The following is an 11,985-nucleotide window of genomic DNA, read 5'->3' on the forward strand; positions in this document are numbered from 1 at the left end:
ATTGCATGATTGGTAGGATTTTGAAAGCGGAGAGTATGTTGCATAGCGTACACTGAGTTTGACATTTAATTGTTCATCATCTGTATCCTGAATCGCCTGCTGAGAATTAGACCCATCTCAACACGTGTCAGATGATAGCAGGATTATAAAGTGTGTTGGTCGTGTTTGCTTACTGTTACTGTATTAGCCTACTCACATCTCACATTTTGTAGACCTCAATCATTAACCTGTTCATCACCTCTCTCTCACACACACACACACACACACACACACACACACACTTCGTCACACTCATACTATTACTATTACACTCATACTATTGTGCATCGCCGATCTGGGGGAAAGCCTGAGCAGGTTGCCATGACAAAGGGTGAGCCTTTGGGGAAGTGAACATCTCTGCACCTGAGAGCAATCCTCCAGGTGGCATACCTGTGCGCTGTCCTGAGGGACCTGCTGGAATCAGTGGGCCTACCTGAAGTGCTCCAATGCCCTGGACCAGCTGTGTCAGGCACAAGGCACAAGTTTCAAACCCGGAAATTACTGAATGCCAAGCATTAACCGCCACCCCAAAACCAAGTCCAACAGCTGGAGACTAGACTGACTTAAGCAACAGACTTCCGAAGTGTGTTCTGGGACAAAGCTTATGGCCCCTGTCCATGACAAGGTTTCACACCTGTCTTGGCATCAGCAGCAGTGTCTCTGGAGAAAGAGCAGGTGATTTATAAAGTGTAGGGTGAAGGGAAGAGCTGGATGGATGGATGAGAGAGAGAGAGAGAGAGAGAGAGAGAGAGAGAGAGAGAGATAGAGAGAGATCTGGGCTAAGAATACAATACGCAAACCCAGTCATTATGAGGAGCCCGAAAGTCTGTTTTTTTTAGGCCCAGTTCCTCAGGGGCAAAGCCTCGTGACACCAGACTGATTCTCAAATCTCAATTGAGATTGAGAATGGGTCTGGGGACATTCCATTCACATAGGCTACAACTGCCAAGGGGCATAACTATAAGTGAATTTAACGTTTTAAAGAGAACATAGAATTGAGTATTGCACTGTGTTCTCTGATGTTAAAATATTCAACTTTGGTTGGCATAGCAGCTCTTTTCTATGTTGATTTCGGATGGGCAGTGTTCTTACCCGAACAGCAACTTGAAAGTGTGGGGGGGGGGGGGGGGGGGGTTAGATCTTGATGGTATCCTTGAACACTGACATCATGAATGGCACATTAAGTAGGCTAATTGACCATGCACTACGCCATGACAGTCATGAATACACTCAACACGTTTGTGTCCCCTGGTGCTGTCATCCATCTTGACAAACCAGAGAAGAAAGAACCATGTGGAACTTCTGAAGTTGAAATGAAAAACATAATTGGTGAAGATTAACAAAAGCTAAATTCAATGAAAGCTTCACGCTGTGAAAGATTATGTACTTCATTTTATCAGTAAGTGTCTGTCCTAATGCTGAATATATAAATGATAATAGTACCTACCTTTGTTGACATCAGGCCATCAGAGAAGTCCACTTTGCTGCTTGCTGGGAAGAGATGTTGCGGCCCCTGTGGTGTTGGTGGTGTCCCACGTCTGTGGGCTCAGTGTGAGCAGAAGGGACGTCTCATAGTTGCTCAGGCACTCAGGTTTTAGTGAGCTGCGGTGAAAAAGGCCAACCACATACACAATCATTCAAATATTTCCTGTGAGAGACTGGGATTTTTCTCTCTCTCTTTCTCTCTGTGTGCATGTTGCGTATGTGTGAAAACACAAATAAACAGGTGTATACTTATTAAGAAGCAGCTGATCCCAGTGACATGTGGCACCTACAGTATACTGAACTTGGTGTGTTTCTTTTTGTATTTTGGAGTATTGAGTGTATAGTTACAAATTGTTTATAGTTGTAGGCTATGACTGTCCCATACTCACTCATTGTGACTGATTCTAGAATCTCTGCCAGAGTGGGTGGAATGTTGGGATGACCAACAGGAGCTGTGGCCACTCCCCCAGATGACCCACACTGCCTGCGACCGCTAGCCTCAAATCCATCCTACTACTGCTAGATGAGGTGGACCCAATGACTGCTAGCCACACACTCTCCACACACGCGGTAACCCACACACACAAAATCAGCCATTTCACGATCAGATGAGTTTGTCTGAAGTGGGAACACACATCTCATATATTCAGGCCAGACCTTAAGCACTCAGTATACTTTCGTACGCTTTTAGTGTGATGACCCTTATCATGCCAGTCCTTGATACAGGTACACGTTGACACTAAGCACAATGCCACGTTGAACTAGTGCAGTGAGCAGGAGATTTATTTACTTGCCTGGATCTTTCCAGAGAGCCTGTGACATGTCAATCCCCTTCTATTTGCTTCTGTGGAAAAGATTGAACCACGCACTAAGGTGTTTCAGATGTCTGCCAGTTGAAGTTGCAGTGTTTCCCTTAAGATTTTCTGTGTAAGAGGGTCTTCTCTGTGAGCCTTTGCAAACTCTTTATGCAGAATAAAGCTGTTGACAATGGCAGTGTCATTGAGAGGAAATGGTACAACGTCTTGTACCATTTCTTTGTTTTGTGACACGAGCTGAGCCAAGTTGTATGGCATCACCTGTAAATCTAGAAAGACTACCGCCACCTACTGGAATATGTTGACATTACAATGTAGATTCCCCTGGTATATACACTAATCCAGCGTGAACTTTATGGGCGCTGCCATCTTGAATATCGTCATTACTGCGTGCCTGCGAGTGTGACGAGTGACACTTGCCTGCACTTTTCAATGAAAGCATCCTGTCAAAGAATGTCTAACAAGAGATCCCGCTCATGAAAGAAAATGTCAGGTGAAAGGGAACATTGGATCAATGATGTCAGACTGTGCCAAAACTTACCGATGAAGGTAATTTATTAACAACATAAGGTATTAAGACGTGTATTAATGACAGCTAACCTCTGCAACAGCCGCCTATGGAACCAAGGGACTAATTTCTTTGCAGCCAGCCACGCAGTAATGGCGGCGCTGTGTTACTTCCGTGTTTCGCTGGATTAGTGTATAGAGAGCCTACCCAGTCAAGCTAAACCACAACCAAGGGGCAAATTAAAATACAGTTCTGCATGTTTGGCTCCTCTGGTGAGCCTCAACAAAATGATCAATTATGTTTAAAGATCCTTTAAACAAAGAATAAATAATATTTATATTATGCTTGAAGTCATACTAGCACAGAAAGTGTCATTAACCGCTCACTGCTTTCAAATACAGTGGGCAGGTCTGCTGACTGCTGAAGCCACACCCAATCAGGGGTAAGGTGCTGCCCTTTTAAACTGTCCTACATATTTGTTCTGTTCACTAAATAAACTGAGTATTGTCCGGTGTTATAACAATACCTGTGGTATTAAATGGTTCCTAGAGTGTTGATGATTGTACATATCGTGAATGTGGATAATACAGTGTTTTTTCAATGTTAAAAGCTGCAATTGGTGAATAAACTCTTTTGAGAGGTGGATAAACTCTATTTCTGGAATTTCAGAGGTGGATAAACTGTGTTTACTTGCATTTAGCCCCCACAAGCCCTGATCACAGATGAACGGCAAGACACTCATATCTTGTTTAACATTCTGTAAAGCGCCATGAGACGTGTAATGTTTTGGTGCTCTAAGTGAAATCAAATTGAAATTGAAATTGAATTGAAATATCTGACCTGGAATGCCCATTACACACTGTTCTCTACACCTCTACACTTCCCAACACACACAAACACAAATTCACAAAAACGCTATGTACACAAATCTGTCTGCCACACAGTTCTTATCTATCACCTCTCTGATAGCATATCTGTATTTCCACATGCAGGTTAGTGCGGGGTAGTACCTGCCCTCATGGCATATGAAGATTACACATTTATTTGTCTTCCATAATGGTCTTTTACGATTGACAATGTCAAACTGGTGACTGTCCTACGACTCCTGAGATTTCTCAAAAATTCTAATATGCTAGACTTTTGGTCATGGAACGTCACAGACAATAAATCTCGGGTCATTGGATATGTCACATCACAAGGCGCGATCCTCCTTTGGCATCATTCCCAACTTTACATATTCAGGTAGTCTGGCTATCACCATACTAAGCTCAATCTTTTAAGATTGATCATTGGTATGGGGAGTCTGCGCTTTATTTCTACTGCACGAGAGGCGTGCTCTCTCGGAGGAGGGGCGGGACTGCATGGCGAGCTCTATTGGCATCGTTCAAATGACTCAGTACGCTTGGATAATCCTTCAACCAATCAGACCAACGATCCGGTGCATTTTTTGGATAAGCTAGTTTGTGATTGGAGCCAAATGTTGTGGACAGAGGAAGCAGGGGAGATAGATGTGCAGGTTTCCAGCCTGAGCTGCTGGGCAAAATCCAAATCCGCCGGAAGGTCAGGCAGGGTTCACCCAGCCTAATATTCAGGCACAACACTGGAAAGTTATCGGCTACGACAAAATCATGGCAAAATCAGCCTGAAATCGTGTCATCATCGGCCATCAGTGCTATTCTGCCCTATACAGTACATTCAGAACTCTGCTGCTAGGATCCTGGTTTCTGCCAGGTTTGAATACAAGGTCTCCCACTGACCAGTGCATCCATGGCAATGCCCCCCTGTATGGCACTAAGATCATGTCAAAGGAAGTGAAAACATAGTGCACCTGGTGTTGTATACGCGGCAAAGCGCATCCCGTCTCATTACAAGGCTCAGTTATACTTGCTGTTAGACCAGGCGTACGCGAATGCAACTTGCACAGTCCTGTCAACATACTTGCTGTATGAAATGTGGCCAAACATACATGATACTGCATGTCTTTGCATCTAGCGCACGTGTCACATTAGGTGCGTTTGACTTCTCGAACATCTGCGCAGATCTGACTTGATAGGTGCGTTTGACTTCTCGAAAATCTGCGCAGATCTGACTTGATGTGATGCATGCTGGGTTAAACACAGTGCATACTGGGACAGACAAAATGCAAACTGGCAGAGCCCCTTTAGGGAGAGCCGGTCCACTTTCTATTAACTCCATTGTACCGGATTGTTCATGCAATCTGTTGAAATTCCGCTAGGGGCGCTGCCGAGCAAGTGATAAATGAATCGTGGTCTATGGAGCTAAGCAGCTAAAACTCGTTTTTTTCACAGTTGACAACTTCATTTCTTAATGTACATTGTCGTCACTCATGTCCTTTCTGCTTTTCATAGGATGGGCCGCTTTCCGTGTAACATGCTAGCATTTAGCTCATGGATGCTGATTGGTCAGCGAGAAATCGCGACCAATTACGACGACGTCGTGAAGCTGAACCTTCTTTCAGGTCTATGGCCGTAAAGTGGTTCGCTTTTGTGTCACGTGACATGAAAACTTTGAAAGGGTTTTTAGGAATAACAACACATATTGAAAATTGCATTGGTCAGCTAATTGTCAAGTCAAGTTATCCTGCATCGCATGCATTAATGCAATTTCAGGAGAAAAAATGATATAAAGACAAATGTGGTATTGGGGGGTTCAGCTCCATTGCTACCCATTCATTCATCACTTGCTCGCGATCGCCCTCTAGTTGCAGTACCATGCGGAAGTATTTAGCAAGTGGTCCTTCTCCCCTTATTAGACATTCTCTGAAACTGGTTAGAAATCATGTCCGACTTCTTACAGTCGCGGTGGGAGTTACTACCATGACATCATGTCACATGTCCTAAAATATCCCGGGAGACATGTGTCTTAGTTGGGCCAGCGCAGTTGACTTTTCAGCAACTGCACAGGCTGAAACCCACCCCAATGACGTCAGTTCCAAGTCGTGATAGGGCCGTTTGGAAGGAATCTCCCCATGAGGAGTATGACAGGTGTCTCGTTCTGCCTCCTTACCAAAGACACTAGAGCGGACCGACCAAGATGGATCGATCCATTTATTGCGAACTGCATTGCAGCCAACGTCTGGGACAACGCTGGAGCTTATCCCTGTGATCCATCTTGCTCTATTCTAGATTCTTTGCTCCTTACGTTAGAATATGCTGAAATGAACAGAAATGGAAGGGATACCTTCTTATTTGTGATTTCTGGAACAGCGGTAGGCTAGCCTACTGAAAAAGTGAGGATATTCTGCTATTTTTATGCTGTTGGTTAAATAGATACACACGGAAAACACTTGATATTTAATTAATGTGCTACAATGCAGGCCTGTTAGCTGTATGACAACAGTGGTTTATTTAAACACATCATATCAATTTATTTTGTCAGTCATCATGCTCATTTTAATGAGTAAAGATGAAAGTTATACTATATTTAATACAAAATCCCGCGATATCTCCCGCGAGTGAATTCAGTCACATGGCAGCTCCGGTGGACTGTCCGGGACCAGCTGGGTGTGATAGTCGCCCCACCCACTAAGAATCTCAAGCTCTCGTTGACGTATGAAGCCAGCCTAAGTCAGCCGCAGCTCATCGCAAACGAGCCTATTACCTCGCGTCGTCATGTGGAACCGAATACACGTACCAGCCATGATGCAAATGCATCATACTAAGGCAGCAAGTATAACTGGGCCTTAAAGGGATATTCCGCCATTTTTGGAAATATGCTAATTTCCCACCTCCCCTCGAGCAAAACAATCGATATTTACCTTGTTCCCGTTCATCCAGCCATTCTGTGAGTCTGGCGATACAACTTTTAAGCCGCATTCACATACGTCGCTACTCGCCCATCTCTGAGCGAGAACTGTCAATGGAGTGTGAATGTGTTCTAGCGGAATGTGGCCAGGACAGGCGATGTGATGCCATGTGGGCGGGTACGGAGATAAAATAATTTTAACTTTCAGCGATGAAAGTGAAGCGAGTACCAAATCAGAATGTAGAATAGAGATGATTGACAGTTAACGGACATGGTTGCAGCATAGACTGTACCGACGCCGGCAGCAGGTATTTTTTTTCTGCCAGCGAGTAGAATTTAGGCGAGGAGCGATGGGCGAGTAGCGACATATGTGAATCCCCCTTTAGCTTCAGCCTAGGGTATCCGCCGTTCATTCCGACATTCGCTATGTGCACAATGGACGGAGCGAACGTTCGATTCCATTCGGGGTCGGCAGACCAACTTCCGGTTAAGAGCCTGTCGATTGGCAGCCGCCGCTAGCAGTTCTTACTTTTCACTTTCCCGATGTCTTGCGGATTTACCGGGGCAGTGAGCGTCAGCGACGTCCACAGGATCGTAGGTGCTCTGTCCTGCACCCCGAAGAGTAAGAGGGACAAGGGATTTAAAATGTACATTTCCTCGTACATTCATAACTATGAGGGTACGTATCTGATAACTGCTAACATTAGCGCTTGTACAATCAAAGTAGATGATGCAAGTGATGCACAAAAAAAGCCTGCACATGATGCAAGTGATACAAGTGATGCAGTTGATACAGCTTAAGCACAAATAAAAGAGAAGCCTGTGAGTTTTGCAAGTTGTGAACACCAGAAAAGATTTCTTTCAGTTGCAGTGCCCAACGGCTCGCTAAGGAATGTAGCCGATTTTAGCCGTCATTTCACGTCAATGGTCAAGAAGCGGGAAAGTTCTAACCAATGGCAAGAGTCCAAAAGAGCTGGCAGCAGCGGAGTATTTAAAGCTCCGAGGCGTCATAGCGCATGCCTTTCTGCGCTTTTTGCTTCAGGAAAAAAAAAATGAACGGAATCTATGGAACAGGTTATCGCCACCGTCCTCTGAAGTGGCCAAGATCGGAGCTAACCGGTCACTGCCACAAGACGGTCATTCCAGACCCCTCGCCAGACAAAAAGGTGAGTTAAGTTAACTTAAATGAAGTTATGCAATGTCAATCAGGGTGACATGCGACGTTATACTACCTCTGGTCATGCACTTTATCAACGCATCTCAACAATGCATGAGCGCATTCTGTCTCTAATATAGCCTATTATATTGACTATAGTCTGCTTACTCAGAACTCCAAGGACTTTATTTGTATTATGGATCATACTTCTGTGTTTTATGCATTTTTATGCTGAGAAAAATCACTTTTTAATGATTGCATTGGTTAGATGTTCAACTTCCTTTCTTTGTACTGGTTGTCCTTACTTTTGCAACGACAATCTAATATCATTGTATTATAGTAATATTGAAATTATAATCTAAATAATCAAGATACGATGGGGTTTTGGAGCCTGACTATTACATTTAGGATGATTTTGAAATGATTTTGGCCGGATAAAGAATTATCTCCTTTTTAACAACTTGTGAGAGATATTGACTTACAGTATCTTTTGCATGTGTATTGTGTGTATTTTTTTTAGTTTCTCATGGTATTTGGGGCTTCCCATCTACGGAGCTTGGTAGATGGTTTTGTGACCATGCCGGTCAGCGGTCTGACCTTCGGGTTCGACAGTACGCCGGGAGCTGCTGCAAAGGCTCTCCAGCAGGAGTTGCAGGCTGTGACTTTGCCACAAACTCCTGATCTTGTTTGTGTAATGGCACCATGCAATAATATTACATGGAGTCGAACAATTGAGGAGGCCGGGAGAGATTTCGAGGGCCTTGTCCTAAGTGCACTACACCGCTGGACAAGGGTAAGTATGCTTTAGACTGTGGTATTTTCATGATTATTTTCATACATGTTTCCAAAAAATATGTAGGTTAGTAGACCAATGTTAGAGAAAGCATTATTATGAAAGCCATAAAAAGCGATGCATCCATCCACCATAGTTTTAACAGCAGCAGCCTTGTCTTTTTTGTGTGGCTGTTACCTGTGTGCTTTATGCGCGTGTGTGTATTTGGGTATATGCACCTATTTCTGCTGTCCCTTGCATTGCATATTATCATAGCGCAATAATTGGATAAACAGTCGATTTTATTAACCAAATAAAACGGAATCGTGATGTAGCCTAAATAATGGGGGCGGCAAAGTGCGACAACTGTGTTTGGAGTTGAATTGAAAACAGTCGCACTCATGTCGGGCCATTTGTGGAATGCAGGGTGCGCTTCACTCATGTCTGTGTTTATTTGCGGAGCGCTTCGCAAATTGCCGCCGGCGTGATTGCGGCACAGGTTTCTATGGTATAGTGACTGGACTGTACTCAGAAAATCCATGGAGTAATAATGATATCTGTCAGTAATACCTGTAATTCTGTCCTTCAAGGTTTTTGTTTTGGACTTCCCACCCCGGCTGACTTCCCACCCTGACTATCAGGCACTTATGCGTGCTGAGTTTCACAGAGTCGCTACACGCCTTGGAGTGAGGTATACAGTAGGTCTATTAATGAGCACCTCCCTCTCCATAAGGATCATCTGTGGTGAAGGGATGGTGTGCATCTAAGCGATGATGGAGGCATGCCTGTGTTGGTGGACCTTCTTTGGTATGCTTCATATCAGCACTTGAACCCCCCAACACCACCTCCAGCCACTGTGTCAAGGCCAGGGTCTATGCCAAGGGTAACCCCCCAGATTGTGGTCAGAGGGCCACATTCTGCCTCCAAGGCCCGTGACCCTGTGCTGTGGTCAGAGGTAGGCTATTAGACTTCTGTTTTCATATGCAGTTGTACTTAATAAAACGTATGTCAACCATGACAACAATGTATGATAGCAAAGCCATACATGTTTACAAGTGTTTTGTAATTGTCAGGCTGTGTGCGGTGTGAAAAAGATGACGGCGCAGACACAATTTCAGGAGGTCTACAGGGTGAGTATAAGATGAAGGCTACATTATGCAATGTTTTCCTGCATTGCTAAGGAATTATTTTTGTAGGGTTTGAATGGTCTCGTTGTTTGCCATGTCCTGGGTGTAGATGTGGTCTGCCATCCAAAAGCATTAACTGGGCAGAGAGAAGAAACCGCTCAGGCAAGCCAGGAGAAAGAGAAGCAGAGGCGTAAGACCAGACAGTCAGGCCACAGGAAGGGTAGGAAGGGAACAGGTACTGTAGGGACAGTTGGAGGAAAGGTAAGTTCATGTCCTGTCTCCTGCAATGTGCCTGTGCCTGGTGGCCATGCTGGTGGCCTTGGAGATGCTTCTGATGTGCCTGACGGTGTGCCTGGTGACCCAGTGTTGAGAAAACTATAGTTGAGCGACCACAAGGCTCTGTGAAATATCTAAGCCCTACTATCCAAAATGAGATAATTCAATTACCGGCCAAACAAGTGCAGACCATCATCCAGGAGGAAATACAGAGTATTTGGAGTAATTCGGCCTCTAGCTCTCTAAATAAGGTTGTTCTTCAAATCCGAAGGATAGGAGAAAATCTTTAAAAGGGAACACGAAGAAACTTTGAGAATCACATAGTAAAGATTAAGGCAGAAGATACAAGAAGAAAAAAATATTTTATGCCATGTCTGACAAAAGCTGTGTATATTATTTGTAATGAGGGTGAAATCTCAAACAACAAGCTTGTGAACAATGTTGATTTGCTTAAGGAGCTACTTGCCAGCTGCAAAGAACGTCTCTTGGACAAATTTACATAAAAGAACTTCATGATCGTTTAAATGGATTAAATGAATCAGAGCTTCAATTGGAATGCTATCATAGCAAATGTCGCAAACCTGTTATGAACAAGGCCATGATTGAACGTCTCAGAGTAAAGTGCGCTCAATCTAACTCTCCATGTTTTATGAAAGGATCTGGGCGCCATTCCAGTTCTGTTGACTCTGCCCTGATGAAAAGAACACAAACCATCCTGAAAGCACACGTGTGTCTTCTCATCCTGTGACTTTTGTTATTATTATGAGTTATTATTATCGTATCGGTTTAGATTTTCTTTCTCCAAATTTCAAATTGAAATTGAGACTTTCATCTAACACACACTCTTCAGTTTACTGTTTGATAGTGAAACATTTCTGGGGTATTTATGTGTCATACTGCTTGTCACACTGAAATTGTTTACAAAAAAGGTCATATTCTCATTTCATCTGCAAATGATTTTCATCGATTTTTGTATACCGATTTTTAGCTGGCATCCATTACAAATGGCATCATTTTATAATTTTGTCTTCTTGTTTAGCAATGTGATTCTCAGCTTTGTGTCATTAGACAGAATTAAAACACATATTATATCTATGTTGAAATAGTTTAAAATTGGCAAGCAGCAATGAGGGGGCCAAAGAAGTTGTGACTGTTGATGATTTAGTTTCTCTTTCAGGAAAATCCAAAATGGCCAATTGTTTATAATGAGTGGGGGAAATTTGCAATGATCATCAATCAATATGAGAATGAAGAGTATGACTAGCCCTTGGAATTTTTTGCGAACCCAACGTCATCATGATATACTGTAACTCCTAAACACAGGTTCGCTAATTATAGCACTCCCCAGAGGCCGAATTACACGAAATTTGTTGTGTACCCTTGGGAGGGCGTCAGTTGTCATGTGACCAAGTTTCGTTAACATATCAAAGTTTTCCCATATGAGCTCACTTACTGTTTGGCGACTTTGCCCCATTGGATTTGCCTTTATTACTGCAAGAAATGAGTCATAACAACATAACAACAATGTAAATGGACTCAGCATCCCCAATAACCCCTAAATTGACACAAAGATTGTGAAAATGTTTTTATGTAATTATTCAGTGTTTCCCACAGATACGAAGGCATTGTGTGGTGGTCGCCCCGATTATTCTATGTTGTACGGATCTGCAAAACACAGTCAGATTCCGTAGGTCCGCTACGTGCGGCTCTAAAGGCTTTTTTGTGGATCCGGCCCAAAGGAAATGGTTATCTGGGATCTGGGATCTGGTAGGAAGATGTATCTGCACTCTAAAAAATGCTGGGTTATTTTTTCAACCCAACCGCTGGGTTGAGCCTGCTGGGTCATTTTATTGGGTTGTTTTAACTCGTATTGGGTCATTTCTGTAACTCAGCTTGTTGGGTTGATAGTACTTCGCTGCTGGGTTGACCATTTAGGACTGTGCCCCTCCTCTCCCCCACCTGATGTGGAGCACACTACCCAGCACCTGGGTGACTTTAACACAGCTGCATAGTTATTTGAGAGGTTGAAGAAAAAAAATCGG

At 43.6% G+C, this 11,985-nt stretch overlaps 1 pseudogene; it reads left to right on the top strand.

The window, feature by feature from the left end:
* The first annotated feature begins 7,664 nt into the window (after positions 1–7,664).
* On the top strand, positions 7,665–10,638 carry LOC134071751 (uncharacterized; annotated as a pseudogene).
* Positions 10,639–11,985: the final 1,347 nt, after the last annotated feature.

This window comes from Sardina pilchardus, chromosome 23 (assembly GCF_963854185.1).
Source record: "Sardina pilchardus chromosome 23, fSarPil1.1, whole genome shotgun sequence".
NCBI classification, from domain to species: domain Eukaryota; kingdom Metazoa; phylum Chordata; class Actinopteri; order Clupeiformes; family Clupeidae; genus Sardina; species Sardina pilchardus.